A 23,131-nucleotide genomic window follows, 5' to 3' on the forward strand; every position below is an offset into this window, starting at 1 on the left:
CATTTTAAAATATAAAAAGTTGTATAGATAAATATAACACACACACACGCACGCACTCACGCACGCACGCACACACACACACACCACACACACACACACACACACACACACACACAAACACACACATATATTATTTGACTGTGACATTTTATGATTAAACTGACAAATTAGTAGTAAATTATAAATTAAAGTTAAAAGTAAACTATGGTTTAACTAAGCTACAATAAAACATTTCCTTCGAGTAAAATGTTATACTATCTTTTAATACCCATGAAAAAGACCTTATGGCTCATCGGTCATAGGATTCAAGTAGATTTCCATTTTAGTTTAATTTTCCACCCATACATTTTTTATTTTCTATAACAAAGTAACCAAGATCAATCTTTGCTTTACTATGTCATGAACTAAATAACTGCTTTAATAGACTCAGACCGAGTGAGTCTTCTTGTTTCAATAGCTAGTAGAAAAGTTGCTTACTATTTACTATTGTCTGCTCTGGGAATATTAGTGAAGATTGCTCTCAAAATAATCTCACTAGGACCAAACTTATACCTATACAAAAACAAAATTAATCATATAACTGTTTTGTATTTAAACTTAACTTGTTATTGACTTAGCAATATTGAGCTTGTGACAGCTCAATAAGTTTACTCTTATTTTAACTACGTAAACCCCCCCCCAAATTCTACTGATTCTTGGTGTTGGACTCTATCTCTGCTTTCATCTGTAAATGTCCAATCGACAGTATGTTAACCCTGTGGCAGTATTTTGAGAGGATAAGACATCCCAAACTTACCATGACGTGCGTGTGAAAGGTGAAGATTTCGGTGAGTAACATTATTATTCTCTAATCCTCTTCTTATCCACATTTGATTTTGTATTTAAAGTGAGATTTATTTAATTACTAAAAAATATTTAATATATATTCATGTTGGAATATCTTGCAACATTATACTGATATGGATTTACAGATATTGGTGCGGGAGGTTTTGGTTTGTTCTCGTCCAGTATATGCGTAACCAAACAGTACAGGTTATTTTGCTAGTAAATAATACTGTCACTTTAAAAAGTTAAACATAACGTTATAATCATTCTTTTCAAATATACAAGAAATTCGTATGTAGATGTATTTAACCTTAAGGACGGTTTAGGATTAAAAAATTGTTACTAGTACATTTATAAACTACTATTAACACAATTTATAAAAATAGACAGGAACAGTATTTATTAGTATTATTGTGAAGATATTTAACTTACTTAAAATAGTACAATATACTCAGAAACATTTAATCTTGGGAATTTTTAATCGCTCTCACAAGAATTAGTTCAAAAAAGCTCAAAACTCAAATTGTGCACCTAATAAGACGATGAGAACACGTCTTGAACTAGATTATACTGTATTGTTATATTTTGTAGTTTAGGTGTTTCTAATGTGGAAACTGTGTAACAAATTTAGTTTTTAGCCTCTTCGTTGCCGAATTTGTATGGATGTCTTCAGACGAACATGACTCCATATTGCAGGAGTCAAGTCTGTGGCAGTGTCGGCATTTAGATGCTGCACTAAGGCGAAGTGAACTAGAGCTAAAATCAACATAAAAATTAAGTCTGCTCTTCCCACCATTGCAACGTTATGTGTAGAGATTTTTAGGTAGTACGCGTTTAATTTTCTCCAACATGCTAAAGTTACGAAATTGAGGTATAGTGGTATTTTCTGTACATTTATGTAACAAAAGACATTTCATTGTACCAAGATGTTCAACTACTAATGGTATTAAATTATTCTGGTTTGTTTTTGATACGATTTCTTGTGGTAACACCTTCGTCACGTCCTTTCAAAGCTTAAGTGTTCAAGAGTACTAGTAATCACAGAAATATTGACGAGTCCTGAAGAGGACCGTGATGGAGATCACGAGCTTCCAGGCCAAGCGTAAAAAAAAGTCCTGGACTTTTGAGTAGAAAGTATGAGATTTTCTATCACTAGGGAGAGGTGTCTGAAATGACTCTCCGAATAGCTTCTCTAGTCCAATAACATGGGTTGTGGGGACAAAAGATTTTCACTACTATATTCGGAATTTCACGAGATGCAACTTCACTATCTAAATGTATGCTAAATATGTTAATAGACAGGGAACCGAGAAACAAATCGCCATTGTATAAGCACAAAACAGATTTTTCTTGAAATCGATAAATAAATATATTTTTTATCAGAGGCGCTAGTTTTGGTGTTGTTGATGGATATTTTTCTTACACCATGTTTTTGGTTACATGGAACGCTTAAAACCTATTGTGAGACAAACAAAATTATAGTTAAATCGGTGTCACCCAACAATATAAATACCAAAATTTTGAATAAAAGTTGAAAGAATACTCTTTACTTCGTTATTATACACTGATTTAACTATTGTTTATGCACATAATAGTTATTTTTTAAAGTGGTAAGGTAAGAAAAATATAATCTGAGGAGAAACTATTGTTTCATATATGTAGTCCTTTTAATTCCCTCCCATTTTAACCCCGACCAAAACTAATGGGGCTAATGGTCTTTTTCTTTCTTAAGAGAAATCTATCATTGTCAAGAAAAATCATTTTGTGGTCATACAATGGAAATTGGTTCTCGGCTCCTAGGCTACAAGTAAGGTTTTATACTACTATCGTTATTTGTGCAGTTTATAAGTTTTACTTTGTTATCAACCTTAAAAATAATGTAAGACTCTTACTTTTTGATATTTACAAGACAAACTAAGGCGAAAAATACAATATTCGTCTCAACTGTGAAGTATCAAGAGATAAGCATAATCCTATTTATAAAGGTTAATTCTGAAACAAGAAATAATAAGTTGTGGGAAAAAATATTCTCCGAAGTAGAGAAAAGAATAATGGGTTTCATTCCGGCTCTTGAAACTTTTATATTTCCCCACGCACTTCACTTTATAACATTGTAAATTCGAAGTATATGGAAGTAGTGGCCATAATCGATGTTTTTCAAGTGAGCACCGAGAAAGTTACAATAGTGTACAGTCAAATATTTAACGAGGGAAAGATATCAGCTTTATGTGTAGTGGCTGAATCACCTTTAAACCTTTTTTAAATCACTCACAGCCAGAGATACATAAAAAGCTATTATAAACAATACTCTGTGAGGAGAAAAAATTATTGAATGCTGTACTGTAACTTCCATCTGTAACTAATTGTTAATTGACTTTTTCTGTTACTAAACTGAGTTATAACTTAAATGTAGTGATATGAAATAAGTGACTCATAATATTTATTCGTTTTAGTATACCCTTGATGTTTGAGTAACATACTTACTCTAGTATAAACATCGAAATTAACATCTAGTTTGAAATCATACAAACCATTTTGAAAGTTAATAAAATGGTTTTTGTTTTCATATGAAAATTGAGCTAAATATTTATAATTCTGCATTAAAAAATAGAAGCGGGTGCAATGCTATGCACCAACATGCATAAAAATAACAGGTGACTTAAAATAGCAAAATAATTTTCGGTAAAGTTAATATTTTAACTTATTTGAACATGAAAACCCTCTTAATGTTGAAATTGTAAATTGAGATATTGTTGTGATATTAACATCGTGACCGGCAAGCTAACCTAATACAGGAAAGCGAAAGATGAAATAGCGAAAGTGTGACACAGCGTAGTAGAAGAGATCCGAATACAACTTTATCTACACTTAAAGCTGAATTATTATCTATTTAAATGGCAAAGATTTAAATATGACTTTTCCAATTGATACAACATTTTTATCTTAAACACTAATGTTTTTTTTTTTTTGTAAAAAATACGTCACTTGCCTGTCTTCAATTCTAAATGAATAAACTTTAATTAGTAATACCAACCAGACTAGAGATATTTTAGTTTCTTAGACATTTTAAATATTTTAAACTATTTAATATAATATTTTTCATCCAGAAAAATTGGAAAAAAAAATATTTCTTAATAAACTGTATTAATGTAGTACTGTTTGATCAATGACTGTCGAAGTGAGTCCTTAATGTTAAATACATTTTAAAACATAAATACGGTAGAGTATAGTTTTCCCTGTCTGCTGTGGTTGGAAGAGGCTGGAACAGAGATAGCATCTCCTCTTTTACAAGGTGATATAACTGAAATAGTGCCTATTATACCTCTTAATTTGATCTCGACATGAAAGATATCTAACTGTTCAATGTAGTCAAGGAGTTTAAATTCCTTGCCGAGATGTAAAACTTCCAAACTATCCTTGATAGATTACTGTCAATTATGTTAGCGGCGGGCGTATGCTAATTTTGAAGACGTTAAAGTTTTGCTAAGAGCTCCTAAAACGCTGTTTAAAAGACCTTGATGACTGACATATTTAGTATTCTGGAAATTTACTGTAAGATATTCTAACACATTATTATTCTTGCCTTAGTTGTTCTTTCTGCGTTTTACAGGTTCCTTGAAGGTTGTGCATTCTAGCCACTGTAATTTTATGTCTTGTTAGTTCGTTCTTAATATGTTTGCGATGAACCATATACTGCTGAAACTTATATCTATTTGTATCTATTTCCATGGCAATACCCTTTCTTTTTTAATTTTATGTTTAATAATTATATTATCAACCATTGATTTTGTATAACCGTTAATAGGCAATGTAATAATTACCATTTTCCATTAGCTTGGAATTTTGTTTAGTATACAATTTTGTTTTCCATAATCGTTTCGGTTGATCAGTACAGATAATTGTCAGTGTAAGAAATTACTCAACAACAGTACTGTTGGCTGTGAAGTAATAAAAACATAATTCCTTATACACGAGGGTTATTTTGTATTTTACTTTGTTATTTTTATAGACGAACTACAAAAAGATTGATTATACCAAATTTAATTTTTAATTAGTTATTAAATTAGTATTTTAAGAAAAAAGTAAATATTTTGTGTCATGTGTTTACACATTCAGTAATTTATATGCAGCGTTGATATTATGTTTTACATTGTACGAACTCTACTAACAGTGTAATAACGTGTAATCTCACATCTCCCAACACCAATGAGGTAACAGAAGTCTATAGCTCTTTGTCTCAATACAATAGCCATATTACATTGGTGCAGTCATATGAGTACGGTACAGTGAACAATGAACGAACAGTGGTCAGATAACACAAGGCCCAGTGATTCATACCGTAAATATATATATATATATATATATATATATATATATATATATATATATACATTTATTTAACGTATATATATATATATTTATTGAAATTAAATAAGTCTATTGCCATTTATACAATTTAATGTAAATAAAGGTCGTTTGACAGGTATTTGGTCTTCCGATCATATGTTAGTTTGCTTATTTAAACGCATATGCGACAGATACGGGCCGAATAAAAATAATTGATTTGGAAAAAGTAAGCGCTCTGTGGTGTAATGGTAGCACATTCACCCGGCAAGTGAGAGATCCGGGTTCGACTCCCGGCGTAGCAAGTACTTTTTGTGATTCAATGTTTATTGAAATTATATATATATATATATATATATATATATATCATATTCGTAAAAAAACAGTAGCATTTTGTCAATGTTATTGATGAATAAACTAGGAAAGTATGTACTGTAAAGATTTTACACGTAACTAAAAAGTTACTACTCGGAATATTTATCACAGGAACTTGGAGGAGCTCAGTTTTATAATGATACAATTATTTAAAATAAACACAGTAAAAAATTACTGTATTACTCATACACGTTATCAATTAACATTATGATGACGACAAGTAGGTCTAACATTGAAAGTTCTAGGTACCTACTTTAGAACATTCTCACAAAAGCCTACTAAAGTTCTACTGTTTTTGTGAAATTCAAAATTTATTTTAATTTTATTGTACTTGAGTTTGCAAAATTTGCCACAAACTAAATGGAAAATATGATGGAATTATTGAGTAATGTAGTTACTTTCTGTTATCTCACATTCTTTACAAAATTCAGGTAGTATGATAATTGTTGTTTTTATATGTATAGCGAATAATTTACACAAATTAATAATAACAGTGCTACCTAAAAACATTAAAAAATATTTAATATTGCCTTACTAAAATAAAAAAATTGTATTGTGCACACGATTATTATGCATTATGTAATATTGCATACTACCATGTATTTAAAAGAAATCAATTATGCATATGTTATCTTAAACAGGTTTTACTTTTTTAAAGAACAGATACGTCATATACAATTATGGAAAGTGAACAGTTTAAAAACAAAATATTTATCCTTCTATAATAAAGAATTATGCTTATAAAAAAAGATTTATGCTTATATTTAATAAAGAAACTGACACGCAGCCTTGCAGTTTGTTACCTTGATTTCTTGGTTCATATCGCTAAATTATGTCCAAGATAAGCTATAAGTGTTTTCATTGTCCCATTCTTCAACGAACCGTATCAGCAGTCTACAGTTCACCGGACCTGGAAATCTTCTTATCTGCTACGTGCATTGATCGTGTTCCTATATCTCTACAAGTGTTTTTCATTGTCCCATTCTTCAACGAACCGTATCAGCAGTCTACAGTTCACCGAACCTGGAAATCTTCTTATCTATTACGTGTATTGATTGCATTCATATGCCTCTATAAGTGTTTTCATTGTCCCACTCTTCAACGAACCGTATCAGCAGTCTACAGTTCACCGGACCTGGAAATCTTCTTATCTGCTACGTGCATTGATCGTGTTCCTATATCTCTATAAGTGTTTTTCATTGTCCCATTCTTCAACGAACCGTATCAGCAGTCTACAGTTCACCGAACCTGGAAATCTTCTTATCTATTACGTGTATTGATTGCATTCATATGCCTCTATAAGTGTTTTCATTGTCCCACTCTTCAACGAACCGTATCAGCAGTCTACAGTTCACCGGACCTGGAAATCTTCTTATCTGCTACGTGCATTGATCGTGTTCCTATATCTCTACAAGTGTTTTCATTGTCCCACTCTTCAACTAACCGTATCAGCAGTCTACAGTTCACCGGACCTGGAAATCTTCTTAGCTGCTACGTGCATTGATCGTGTTCCTATATCTCTATAAGTGTTTTCATTGTCCTATTCTTCCACGACACTTTTACGACGGTTCAACAACTTTACTGGCAAGGTAATATTTTCTTATAAAACAATGATTTAATGATTACTATATAGTGAGATAATAATTATTAGTTATGGCACCTTTTCGTTACTATAATAAATACACCCATTACGTTTTTTATAATTATGGGATTTATAATAACTGAAATAATTTAAACACTGATTAATGTATCAAATATTTAATAAAATATATATTTGGATGTAATTAAATACAATTGACTTTGAGAAAAAAGTTATATTTGATATTTATTGTAAAAAAACATTATTTTTAAACTCTAAAAAGTCCTCCTTTTGTTGTAGGGTAAATTTTTTTAATATTTTACTACTATTATAATATTAACAAGATGCCTTTAGGAATCTTGTATTAGAAGGAGTTGTAGCCTTCTGACTCTTATTTTCAAAAAAAGGTAAACAATAAATAAAATATTATATTTAAGGTGATATAGGTATACCTGAATATCACAGTAGGCCTTCATTTTTAGAACGAAAATCTACAATAATATAAACGAAAGAGTAGCTTTTAATAGGCCACTGCAATCCCCCAGTTATACTCGTGACTGATATTTTCTATTCCCGGGAGAAACAATACAGTTCCATGAGTGACAACATTTATATTACTGTGACGCAGCAATCACTTTAACACCACACCTCATCCTGCAAGAGTGAATGGTGATTCTTTTCCCTTAGATGCTGGATTTTTCTATCTGTTCAGTATTGCTGATAATGTAGTAAACATCACAACCAAGTGCAGATTCTGGGGAATGTTATTCGACGGATACATTCAGGTTTACGATCTTTCATCTGAAGACAATGCTGGTTCCCTCTTTGGCAAAACTTGGGTTTAGTCTTAAAATAAAATTACAATCATTATTACAATATTTAAAAAGAAACAAACAATTTAATTTGTATAATTTTAAATCTTGTGCTTTTTACTTATAAACAATGATCCTTTGGTTGTCTGTCTATAACTGGTGGTTATTGAGATCTCTAATTAATTTCTAAATATTTTGGTTAAGAAGCACATTTTGACCGCCAATAACATTTGAAAACTATACTTAAAATAAGCAAAATATACATATTTTTATTTAAAAATTAAGCTATTTAGAATTTATATTTTTCTACGTACAAAAAAATCTGCAACCAGTGATAACAGATGCCACGTATTAAAACGAAAAATTGAGATAGTTTACTCAATCTTGATATCCTTTGCCATTAAACCAAAGCCAGACCAGAAGTAATTTACATGTTTCCGAACGCCAGGTTTTGATTTAATTTTAAATTGCCCTTTAGAATCACTTATCAACCATAGATTGAATCATTTAGAAGTTAATATGTACAATCAAAATATGTGAGGTCTCCTAACTTCTCCTACTCCTCCAACGTCTCCTGCCTTCAATACACAACCTGAGTTAACTCAAAAAAAGTGGAACTGTAATGTTTATCAATAATAAAATCCGTGGTGAAAAGAAGAAAGAGGATGACGAAAAAATCTGTATCGTAATATATTAGCAGCTATACTCTATATACAGACTTGCAATGAGTTTTTGAGGTTACAATTTTAACCAAAAAACATTGTATATGGGCGTGGTTGGGGCAGGTACTATGGAATATATCACAAACCTGTAAATACGAGTTGAACGCTATAACTGATATAGTTTCTCATTAATTCATAACAATCAGGAGGTATGTAAATGGTTTTTGTGCACAATATTTGTCTCCTCCACTTCACAATAAAACCCTGATGTTGGGGAAGGTTCCTTATATCTGAAAATAATTTAAAGCAAAAATAAATATCTATAGAATGATATAAATGCTTGTATATGTTTATATAGCTTTAAGCTTTTGAGGATTTGCTTTTGGCTACATGGCATTAGGAATTTTTAAAGCAAATAGTTAATAATAAATCAAAGCACTGCAAAAAAATGTTATTGGCTTTAGTTCTCCTGTAATTATAATTAGTTCTACTTTAGTACACCTTGTATATTTAGTATGGTTTCAGATAAGACCATTCAGCGTTTAAGTTGCAGCAGCAACAGGAGTAAACACTATCATTACCGCAATTTCTAATAAATCGTAGGCAGAATGGTTATATTTATTATGAAAAGAAAGAGGATAATAGTACATTTTCAGCACTGATGCTCATTATTTTAAATTTTTAAACTGTGGTTTTATGTTATAAGTTAAATTGTCGTTAAAGTATGTTCTATTCAATTGAATTAAACTATCTGGAAATAACGGAGTGTTTATATTTATTTTTATCAAAGTTATTACACCTTTAGAGCAAAAAATATTTAAAAATAGTAAAATTTGCTTATTGTATTTCTGTATGTTGTAAGAATTGTACCATAAAGTAAAAATGTTTCTCGTAATTGACTTGCAAAACTATTTTGTTATCTTATATGTGGTACTTCCAGATTGCAATACTTATAATAAAAGACACTATAGAAACTATGGTGATAAATAAAGATAGTAATAGTATGAAGCTTAAATTAAATCTACTTCCCTTCCAACTGTACAGGGGCTGTTGATAGTAAAAAATGATTTCTATATCAAATAAAATATCAAATATCTGTTTGTTGTATTTCAGTACACAGATTAAACACATCCTTAACAGGTTGTTGTAATAATTCTATAAGTGCGGAAGAGGAAAACAGAAGCAGACTAGAAATATACCTATATGCAGCAGCATGGTGAAAATGTTCCGACGTCACCAGCATGAAATTTGATCTGCCAGTCGGCTCCATAACTTAACGCTTAAGTATGGGTTCTTGATATGTCAATGTAGCTATCGGCAGTGTGTCTAACAAAGTCTCTACATTGATTTTCCAACCCACATAGATTTTATATTAACAAATGTCCTCCTACGTACTGCCCATTATAAATAGAAACAGTTTCTGACTTTCTACACCGTAATTGATATTAGACCGAGAGATTGACATTTACTACAGGTACCGCTCATTTTCGTGCGTCGATTCAATGACAAGTTGGATTAGGTTTAAAATATCTTACACAGAGCTCAATAAACGTACACTGACCTTTTAATTTAATAATAATACTAATACATTTTCAAATCAGACACAAATATCATCACGACTAGTAATAACGCTGTCAATTCGGAATAATTTATTTGTAATAAATGTATTTAACCAACATTAATAGTTATTAGTTTTTATTGATAATCCCTAGTTAAAATTGACTACCTACTGAATGTAATATAAAATTATGTTAGAGTTTTAAATCAATACAACTGCAAAAAATAAATTTTTTCTTACAAAAATAATAAAAATTGCTGGAAAAGACTGTACACTCAGTAGTAAATTCGTAGCAATAAAAACAGTAACGTAACATCTTTTATTTTACAAATCCGTTATAGTAAAATTTGATTATAAAACCCATTAAACGTGATGGTATTCAACTAGATACAGTCTGAATTGGAGTACCAAGATAATTTTATTATATATGTGGGTTTTACGTAAGAAATACGCATAGAAAACCTTCCTATGCCACTAAAAAGGTCTAGAAGATTGTATACAGAATGAAAGTAAATCCCCTTTGGGACAGTTGGAGGTGGAAAAAGAATTCCTGAAGTCAGTGATAGTTTACTAGTACAGATTATCATCTCTGTATATGATCTTGTCTCACAGAAAACGGTATATATTCCTTTAAAAAATATTTAAATCAGCTTTTAAACAGTTTAATGAAATGTTTATAAATTGTGCTAAGAATATCGTTTGTGTAAACTATAAACGATATAAATATTATTAAAAAAAACAATTATGGTTGCCTGTAAAGTCGGTTTTACGGGCGAAGATTTTACGTGACGTCTTTTTCTCGGTAGAATATTTATTGATATGAATATTATTAAATTGCACAATAGGAACAAGGAATTGAATGAAAATAAGAATTGCACAAATTTTAACTATAGAAATGTATTTTGTTTACTAAAACATTGTACATAATTTGAAATTAATTAAAATTTGTTATTGTAAATGGTAAAGTTGAATAAAACATTTACTAAAATTGGAATTTGAAATTCTTGCTAAACACAGTTAAATTCTAACTCCGCGCGTGGTGATTGGTCGGTTTAGTTCGTTTGTTTGGTCGCACTGTTGTATGACAGGTTAGAGGTTTATAATTTGTTATTTTAAATGTTTGACTAGCAATACGCGCTGTTTCTTTTCAATCGACTGAATTACGATTGATTGCAGAGTGATTTAAACTAATAATTTACTTAACACTATCAACATTTGTCAATAGTATGACATAACCTATAAAATCAGTTTCTCAACTTTTGTGTCAATCTAACAATTAATCAATCAATCATAGTTTACGATAATGAAATATCAGTGTACAATTATTTACCTTTATTGTTGTAGTTGTTGTAAATGACGAATCTAAGCACTCCACATTTTCACGAATAAACATAGTTATCTGCTTTATCCCGTGCGGCGGACCCACAGTTATCTGCTTTATCCCGTGCAGATCCCGTGCGGCGGACCCACTGGACGGGCATCGTAACGTTACCGGGCGTTACACTTTTTCATGAGTGACTCCGAGTCGCAACCTAATTTAAGACGTTGTCACGTCAAAATCAAACTGTACCTTGCTAATTTTGTGTTATGACTACACAACCATATGTTTTAATTGAAATAATATGGTTTACATTTAAAGTTTTGAAGACCAAAATAGTAATATTAACAATAAACAGGCAATCTCAACATTGGAGTCAGTCGGAATATAATACACTTAAACCAGAAATACGCATACAGGGGCAAAGCCACAGCAATTCCTCTGGTTATCTGAAGCTGTAACACTGACATAATATGTACTTAGAATATGTCTATTTCTGTTACTGAACCAACTAAAGGCTCATTTTATTTTATCGTAAGCGTTGAACTGAAAGCTAAGTACTTTGAATTTAAGACTCATCCACATAGACATATAATAGTTCAATTATTACTGAAATCACTGGAACTGTTCAATGAAACATCGTCGAGTGTCTGGGGTGAAATTCGAGATATTCATCGGGTACTTAAAAACTGCTTCACCCTTTTGAATATGTTTCCAACGTATATGCATTCATAAATTGCTGACGTATATTGAATAATCTTCCATAAGCTGTTCAGAAATTTTATATCTTCATGGAATGAAAGATATAATTTAAACTTGACAACTACATGTTGGCAATACCACTGAGGTACTGGCTTATGAGTTAAATTTTTTTTCGTTTCATGCTACCTATATAAATTAGATACATAACTCTTTACCTCCAACTTTTAGATAAACCACAATCGAAATTTATATATCGTAATGATGGATAAGTAAACATCATACTTAATTAGTAATGACTCACTACAATTGAAACCGTGTATCAGGATAATAACGTAGTACAGAACTATACAAAATAAAATATACTCGTATCCACGTGGCTTATATAATCCAATACGTGGCTTATATAATCCAATACGTGGCTGAGCTTAAAAATATATTTAAGCAAGTTTATCAATCAGAGGGGAGATTTTATACTGTGGAATGTGTCACAAAGGACACAGAGAATACTGACTTCACTACAAGTATCAGAGTTGTTTCTTGTGCAACTTTGGCTGTTACCAACTTTACTGTTTATTACATTCTGCATACGTTTTATGGAGTTCTAGCTGTTTTAAACGTTCCTATAGTAATACGATGGTCTCTTTTGTGTGAATATAAGATAAGTTTGACTCTAGAGCATTGGTTTTATTGAGGACAGGATAAATAAATGTTGTTTGAGAAATAACTGTTTCCACTGCCAAATACAAAGTAATACGTTAATTTCTGAACATTGAAGAAAGCAATTTATATTAATAAATCGAAACACGTGTTTTAGAGAAAATGTTTTTAAATATAACTTATATAGATTGTCAAGATTATCCTATTGTTTGCGCGCTATATTGGTTAAACAAGTTAAATATTACAGTGAATACAAATAATTACATACATGTATTCAATTGGATGGTGACCTATCAATTAGGTATAACTATGTAATCTATATTTTATTGGTTTTTCTTAAACCCTAAAAACAAGATACAAATTTCAAACTTTGTTTCTGAAAGTTATTATAGAGAGAAACATGTTATGATTCTGCATTATATTCTAAGTCTTTAATAATGTACGCTTCATTCCTATCAATTAACAATTTGTATTAAAGAATTATGCTTTTCGATTCCTATTGCTTAGTTTTTTTGTCAAGATGCTATAAAGATGGAATCAAAGAAACCTTTATACGAAATATCAAGAGTAAAATACTTGCAACTGGACTGCAGTTTTAAAGATGCACTATCAATGTTTTATTAATATTGTAGCAATTCAGACAAAAGAAAAATACTTAGTTGTTCCAAAATTGTTCCATATATAATACTTTTCTGTTGATCTTTGAGAAATAAATGTGTGATTGATTTTATTGTTTTCTCTGCAACTTAAATTTTTTTACTTTGATAAAAAGGAGTAAAATACAAAATGAAAACACTAATTTAAGTTAACTTTTAGTTCCTTAGACTCGAAATTCGGCATCTACTTTCGCAACATTATTTAAAGTCTGCCAGAAATTATGTGTCAACATTTTATAAAGAAAATAAACTAGTATACTATATGACATATAGGAGGTAAGAATAAAAGAAAATATTTGATGACAGCAATTTTTTAACTTTTATTCTACCAAATAAAAAATTCACTACTTAGTCTTTTTAAGTATCGGCGCCTTAAAGTCCACCTGTTCTGGCCGCTATCTTCATTTTAGCACGATAATACATTTTTATTGAAAATTCTGAAAAATATACTCTAAAGTGTTTTTATTTTATCTAATAAATGTCAAAAAACTATACAATTAATAAGAAACATTAAAAAGAGTTGAATGCGTATAGATCGGATCATTGGAATTAGAAACCTTCGAGGTGTGAATCAGACTATTTATTATTGTACTCTCAAAAATAAGGGTAGCAACTTTTTAAAGTTTAATATTGTTCTTATGGGGTAAATTCCAAGGTTGTTTCACATGAGCCAGCCATTAAGAGAATGCAACTAAATATATAATACATCCTTCTGAAATATGTTCATACACTAATATTACTCTCGTTTCATACATCAATTTGACAACGTACGAAAATGTTTAAAACCAATATACATCCTGAAGTTATTTTCTTCACATCAATAATTTAAACACATAACGATAAATACGTAGTATGGTAACGCGGTGTTAGTGGGTACAAGTAAATATATGAATAACGTGCTTTAATTATTAAAAAAGACGTCTTAATTTTTAAGAAGCAAATAAATGACTAAATGCCATGTTGTGTTGCTAATTTTTAGATATACAGCAGTATTAATAATTTGATAGAAGCAAACGCATTAGCGTATAATTAATTAATATTCAAGTATTGAGACATTGAGTAACTAATAGATTTTTCTTATAACAAAACTTTCTAAATGAAGTTATATTGTAGACCTATAAATTTAATGTAAAGAATATATTTATTTGACGCAAAGAAAAATATGAGTACAGAACGACTGTAATAATAGATCGTGAACCTCGCTTCCGTTATGTACGGTTGTAAAAGATTTAAGAGCTATTGAATTTTACTTTTTATACATTTCCTATGAAGCCCATGTCCAAAATGTTTGCTTGTACAAGTTCTGGTGATACATACGTAAGGACTCATGGTTCAAAATAAGATTTTGATATTAAATAAGTGAAAACATAAACTATCTGTAAGCTGTTTAAAGGCAAAGTCATGTTACTGTAGATAGCACGCATTTAAAATCCATCCGGTAAGAAATTATTGCAATAAGGAACCACCAATATGTGGACGCCTTCTTGACGTTTTGTATAGCTAAAGAATAAAAATATTTTCCTAATATTTTAACCAACATAACATTTTAATAGTACGCCAGTTAAACATTCATAAGGTATAACATGAACAGAATAACATTATTAAGTGGGTCCGTTATGCACAACTCTACAACCCCAGTCATTGTAAGTGAATAATTATACAATTGTAATATCAAAGCTATTTAAATAGACTTTTTCAAACCCCTTCATTTTAAATCGTTGCTTTAAATATAAAATTGTTAAGAAAGATATGGCTTATGCTACTCTTTCCCATGACTAAAGCTTTAAATAAATAGAAAATTCACTGGATTTTTAGGAAAATAATTTTGGTAGCTTATAAGTATTATGTACTTTTTTTCTCCATGGTTGCTTCACTTCTTGTAAAACGTAATCGTCTTTCACATAATTTTATTTTAATATTCACTTTAAGGATATATAGAAAGTAAAATGGCCAAAAGAGCGAATATTATTTAAATATTGACGCTGGTATCCACAAAACGTTATTTCATCACGAATTACTTCACTTGTAACGGATTCGTAATTAAATACCTATACCTGGCAGCTTTAATATTTCCTGTAATTTGGCTTTGTATCACTTAATTATACTCTAAATTTGGCCGTTTCGAGGAATGTAAATCGTGTTATGTTATGATATATGTTGAGTTTTGGACATTATTCCTCTGTAAAAATAACTTATATACTTAAGTTATGAAATTATCAATTTCATCACAACTGAGTATAAATGGTACCTCTACAAAATATTTGACACAACTTGGAGTAACTACAAAATTGTACTTCATCTTGAACGCTGTTATGGAACAAATGTATGTTCCTTTTAATATATTATAAACAATAACAAATAAACGTTTTTATGTCGAGAAATTAAAGAATATTAACATATTGCCTATTTTTTAGAATGGATTTATAATTTTTTTCTCTCTCTCTCCCTTTTTAAGAGTAAATACTACTTCTCTTCTTGAGATTTTCTCTCAATTTTGTATTGTTCTATTGTCCATTCCAATGTCTGTGGGATAAGTGGTTCCATTATCAACCCTGGTGCACGCGGATCTCAGGTAAACGCTTGGCACCCATTATAGGAGCTAACGTCTACCGGTTTGGTTTAAGTATCTTGCATGCTTTTCACGGCTTAGTGAAATGGTATTTTAAAGATTCCTATGAAAGGTGTACATCAATCAGAAGAATATTTCCTTTGTGATTGTCTTCAGATAAGACAAGTAATTTGAAAATACTTTGAAATGCGTTTAAAAATATATTTTTGATTGACATAATCCGTAATGAATTATACAAAATATCTAAAACTAAGTTTTCTACCGAATGAAAACATAAAGACCTTGGAAACCATGGAATAGAACCCTTTTGATAACCTGCTATTTCGATATAAAAATATCTGTGGCTTCGAGGCGGCAACATCCTCATGCGCGTCAGCGACGGCTCGCCGGCGATCGAGATCAAATCTGCAGCCGACTTAGAAAATCTGTAAACTGTTCTGACGACAAAAAGTGTTTTTTATCTTCGGAAAATGGCTGGTATAATTAGGCTACATTTTTGAGTTAAGCATAGTATGTATCTTTTATTTTTGTAATTTTAGCAAATTAAAACACTCATATGGTATAAATATTTTAATTGTTGCTTCAAACGATTTTCATAAGAATGTAGTAGAAGATAATTGTATTTATGTGTTTTTGTAAATTATAGGAAATTTGTAAATATGGAAGGAAATAGTTGTTATATAATACACCAAAATATTCGTAGCTTGCGAAAAAATTTTGATCGTTTTGTAGCTGAGCTGAGCGTAATGGACGAGTATCCAGAAATAATAATTTTAAGTGAAATTTGGATTAGCAAGGATGAAGCCATGTTTTATAGGATACCTAATTATGACTTGATTGTATGTACAAATGAAAGATATCGTTCTGGTGGGTTAGCGGTTTAATAAGAGAATTCTGTAATTATTACATACAGTGAACAGTTAAAATTAAAATCAGCTGATATTTTAATGCTACAAGTTTGTTTTTCGGGCCACGATTTTATTTTATTTACTGTTTATCGTTTACATAGTTGTACAATTCAATACTTTATTAATGAATTTAATACATGTTTAAACAAAAACGATAAATCTTTAAAAAACTGTATTGTGATGGGTGATATAAATATTGATTTATTAAAGACAGATGATAATGATGTGGACAACTATAAATTAATGATGGCTGGTTATGGGTTTGAAGCACTTTGTAACTCAACCGACAAGAGAGTAACTGCTACGACACGATCGTGTATCGATCATGTCTACTTGAGGATATCATGTAGAGACAAGCGACCGTGTGCGGTGGAGGCGGCTGTGGTGGAGGCCGATGTGACCGACCACTACATGACATGACGTCGTTGCGGCTACGTTTGGCCGGGCGCCCCGCAGCCGAGCCCGCCGCTGCTACTTGTACTGTTATAAGTTACGATAAGCTGGACGGTATGTTGACTAATATGGACTGGACTGACATCTATAGGCAGAATAACGCTTCTGTGGCGTATGATTTATTTGAAATTAAAATACAATCTTGCATTGAACAATGTAAAGAAGTATATAAATTAAATAATAGAAATCGCAAATTAAAGCCTTGGATGAATGATTACATTTGTAATCAAATAAGAAAAAGAAATTGGTTGTATAAAAAAGTAAAACATAGGTCGTTAAATGATAGATTTAGGTTATATTATAATTCTTTTAGGAACAGCTTGAAGCAAAAAATTGAGTTAGCTAAATCAAACTATTATAGAAATAAACTGGAGAACAATATTGGTAATCATAAAGCTACTTGGAATACCATTAAGAATATGACTGGTCAGAACATAAAGAATGAATATATTTTGTTTAAAAATTAATAATACAATGATTTCAGACCCAGAAATAGTTGCTGACGAATTTAATGATTTCTTTCTGTCGGTAGCTGATCACATAATAGAGGATAACTCAATTCCGAATGGTTTGGAGAACTGCCAATACAAAAATAATTTTGTCCTAGTTCAAGAGAGGTCATCAATGTTGTTAGGACCGGTGTGTTGTGTGATGACATTGTGAGAATTAGTTAAGTCTCTGAAAAATGGAAAATCGCCTGGGATTGATGGTTTTGAACTCTTTTTTAGTTAAGCATATCTGCTCAAGGATAGCTGAAGTCTTTACGTTTATTATCAATTTAAGTTTTAGCACAGGAATTTTCCCTGAGAGTCTTAAAAGGGCTGTTGTAATACCAATTTATAAAGGTAATTCGCCCAACATTTGTTCAAATTTCCGCCCGATCTCATTGATTTCAACATTTTCCAAAATAATAGAAAAAAGTAATGAAAGAAAAACTTATTAGCTTTTTAAATAGAATAGATTTTTTTAGCAATAATCAGTATGGGTTTTAGAGTGGGAATGAATACAGAACGGGCTCTTTTAGACTTTGTTTAGCAATTAAATGAAGGTATTAATAGTGGTAAGTGTGTGAGTGGACTTTTCCTAGATATACAGAAGGCATTTGATACAGTCAACCATGCCATTTTATTAGAGAAATTATATAATTGTGGGGTTCGTGGGGTAGCTCATGCTTGGTTTTCCAGCTACTTACAAAACAGGAAGGCAATGTGTTAAAATCAAGGGTATTTTGAGTAAAATGGGTGTAGTCAGGCACGGAGTCCCCCAGGGATCGGTCTTGGGAGCAACTTTGTTTCTTGTATATATCAATGATCTTTGTAATTCTTCATTAAATGGGCCAAATCACCGCATTCGCGGATGACACGGCCCTCTGCTATTTAAGTGAGACGTGGGAAGAATCAGAAAGAAAAATTTTAACTGATCTGGAAGCTTTAAAATGGTGGTTTTACAGGAATAAATTAGTCCTCAACACACAAAAAACTAACTGCATTAATTTTAATTTAAGGGGGTTCATTGAATTTAATAATAAAATTATATATAAAATGTTTAGATTGTTTAAATACGATTAATACCTGTGTAAATTGTTCAGAAATCAGTCCAACCAGAGAAGTAAAATATTTGGTGTAATCCTAGATAGCGAATTGAGCTGGAAAACGCATATAATTAAACTAAAATCAAAACTCATAACAGGAATTAGACTTTTTTATCACTTGCGGGACGTATGCCCAATCCAAACTCTTCGTTGTTTATATTTTGCCTTAGTAAATAGTAGATTAGAATACGCTATAATTTCTTGGGGTGGAACGTATAGATCTACAATAAAACCTGTGGAAAACATTCAAAAATGGTATGTTAAATTAATTCTAAAGAGAAGATTAAGAGAACCATCTCATCCGTGTTTTGTTAGTATGAATATTTTGCCGTTACGTTTGTATTTATATATTTAAGGTTTTAAAAGCTTTTTATTTAATTAGTGGAAATTTACCATCAAATGTTAACTTTTTTAGACAAGGTCTTAGAAATGCTAGCAATTTTAGAGTTCCTAAACCCTAATGTAACTTTTTATACAAAAACATTTAATTATACAGGACCAAGACTTTTCAATAGGTTGCCGCAAAATATAAAAAATATTACAAAAGTAAATAAATTCCTTAGAAGTGTTAAAACCTGGCTTTTTAAGTATGGACAGAAGCAACGTTGAGTAATCTGTTAACTATTATCCAATAGGTAATTTATTATGTTAACCTTTATTATTTGTTATTTTGGTTTGGTGGTTTGTGGAGATGTTTAAACATATATTTTTCTTTACAATAAGTATATTCTGTTTATTTTTAATTTCACGAAGGGTAAGTTTGAGTTTTTGTTAATTCTGTTTGCTAAGCCATAAAGATTGTAACAATAAATTAATTTATGGGATTAGAAGATATAGATAGTTATAGTGTCCTGCAACCGCAAATGAACTCTTTTTTTAAATAAACTTATCTGGTGGAATCCCTCATCAGGCTTTGCCTTTGGGACCCTATTTTCCTAATAAAATTATATTTTATTTGTCATAATAGAATTTTTATATATTTTAGTATACATAATGTAATACGCATATGATTTTTGTTTTGATACTTATATTTGTGTGTTTTTTTTAGGAAATAAATCATTTATTCATTTATTCATTTATTCATTTATTCATTTATTCATTAAAAACTCTAGCGGCTGACGATTGATTTATTTTTTTAAGTGAAATTCCTTGATTGACTGCATGAAATGCTGGATAGTGCATGTTATATAGTTTAAATTGGACTTTTAAACTCCTAAATTTAATCAGACTTCTGGCCTATACGAGAGTGACCACGCAAATCACCACCTATTCCACATCAAAACACTGCTTCTGCGTAACAGTTCAAACAATTCCGTATAATAAAAATGTCCACACTCTGTTTTGAGCGAAACTATGGTATTGAAACTACAATTAGTCCCATGTAAGATATTATACTTTCTTAGTAGGAAACTCCCTGTATGGTTTGTTAAAGAGTGATACAGAAATTAAAAAAAAATGCATAAGCTCCTATTAAGTTAATCAGATTCGAGAAGGTTCAATGTCTAAAATTTAATTAAGAATGGCCAATTACTATGCATTGATTTAATAAGTAGTATATTTGGAGAGCTATGAATGCTAAATGATATATTGTTAGTGTAGGTATATTTTTTTTATAGTTCGAAGATTTTTTGAATTCAGACATTACGACTGCAAGGAAATATCGGTATTGATATTGGAAGAAAATACTGCACCTGATCAACCATCATAATTATTTTTTAGATTAGTTGAAAGTGAAAAACGGACTAAGCTCCAATTGTTCTAAACTTCATGTTCTTAGCATACCAGAGAGTTGGTTAGACTTTGCACTATTGTAATTGTATTGTTTTTGCATTTCCTTCTAGTAAAAATACTAGATGTGGCTTGTAAACATTCGCTTTATATGTATTAAATAGTAATGATGTAGTTTAAAGTTGTATACAAACGAATTCAATTGTACCATAGCACTATTCTAAGAAAATAGAGGAAAATAAAGATTTCAGAAGTAGGTAAACATCTCAAGAGCAGATTTGTGAAAGGAAATCCATCCATCATCGTGAAACCTACCTGTCAGCACTTACTCTACAGCACTCTGGATCTCTGACTTTCAATGCATCCTCCTTAAACTGTACTTAAAGGCCTATTTTATATATATATATATATATATATATATATATATATAATAAGTAAATACTTAATTTAATATTAAGAACAAAAAGACGTTTTATAAAAAATAAAACTATCTTTTACTTTGTAGACATAATCACAGAAATACAATTTCTTATAAATTCTACTTCTCAGTATTAAATTTTGATTTCACATAAGATACGTACCGATATGAAGGATAATAATATTTGCGGAGAGTAACACAATATCTGTGGTTGTGGCGTATAATCACCCCAAAGTCACTCGATACGCTTTGTCTTTGTGACGTCACCCAAAGCCAGACATCCATCACAATCTCTATACAAGAGTACTCTTTGAGGAGAAACAATGATTGAATGCCGTATTCTTACTTTAATTTCCAGCTGTTCATTGCCATTTACTCTTAGTGAATCGAGATTGCATTTTATATGCCTGGGATGAAATTGTCAAAAAATGATACTTATTTGTCTATAATAATTTAAGGACAGGCGTGTAGCAATAAAAATAACTAGTTATAACTCTACGAGAAATATTACATTTTATCATATAATAAGAAAAAATTGAAAATAAACTTCAATGCTTGCACTAACATAAAGGATACATAAAGTAATAAAAGTAATTTTAATCTTAGAGAGCAAATGCACACAAATTTTGGAAGTGACATGGTAATTCCAAGGTCTAATACAAGAGATTTTGGACTCTTATGTAGACTAGGAAACTTCCCATAGCAATTCTGAGGCTGCTCATAATAATGTGGAAAATCCTAATCTCCCGCACTCAACCCTGCCTCATTGTTCCAACACGAATTCAACATTGCCTCAAACTGGTACATCACTTGATCCTGGAACGAAACTTATTATGAACATTGGTACGTTCCCTATGGAGAGAGATCAGCAAGTAATCACAAAATCCCTTTACATAATGTTTTGATCAGTTTAACTGCAGTCAATTTTCTAGTTTAAAAATAATTAATTAATTATATTCGTTAGGGTAGATGGATAGGAGAATACTTTCTCTAATCACTTAAAATCTATTTATTAATTAGCAGTTCATTTAATTTGGACGTAAAATAACAATTCTTGTACTTGTTAGATATTTTTATTTTTATTCCCAAAAGCTTACAAAACCACTTTTGTTCTAAAAGTTTTCTCAAAAAGAGGCCTTCTTCCTTCAATAAACTAAATTAAAGTTAACTTCTTGCATAAAAAATTTTAATCGAACTAAAAATTTAACTATCTTATAAAACTCAAATAAAAATAAAGACTATAATTTAATTCAAAATAAAATTTACCTTTCTCTATTATAAATGAGACTAAATTAAACTAACTAAAAGCTTCCTGAAAGATTCTTCGTATCATTTACGTCACAACCTCTTTCTGTTGTACAAACTCAAAGTTCAAACTGTAATCTAAGTATATTTCACCCAAAAATATTTGTTGAACGGTTTATATCTTTAACTATACACAGTATTCTAACGGTTGAATACTAAGTCGTTATTACCAGTAACATTTCAACAATAATAAAATGAAAACTTTACTCAGAAGTATAATTGAAACGACATGTTATAAAGTGAATTCAAATCTTCTTATTTCCCTTTTTGTATAAACAATTCCTACTAAATTTGCAAAATCCTTCGCAGATGGGTAAAGTTACTAAAAAAGACAAAAAACTACCAACTCAATTAACCGCAAAATAACACTCAAAAAAGAACGCCGAGAATCACAAAGCTATTCGAAGCTATTTATACATCCCCTTCTAGTAAACCAGCTAACTAAAAACCAAGCCTATGATAGGCCTCCAACTATCTAATCACAAGGTCAGAGAGATCAAAGTAATCCTAAACAACCCCTATTGTAAGCCCCCCCCCACCCCCCCCCCCCCCCACCCCCCCCCCCCCCCACCCCCCCCCCCCCCCACCCCCCCCCCCCCCCACCCCCCCCCCCCCCCACCCCCCCCCCATTTTTCGCAATATATATATATATATATATATATATATATATA

This window comes from Homalodisca vitripennis, chromosome 2, assembly GCF_021130785.1.
Source record: "Homalodisca vitripennis isolate AUS2020 chromosome 2, UT_GWSS_2.1, whole genome shotgun sequence".
Lineage (NCBI taxonomy): Eukaryota > Metazoa > Arthropoda > Insecta > Hemiptera > Cicadellidae > Homalodisca > Homalodisca vitripennis.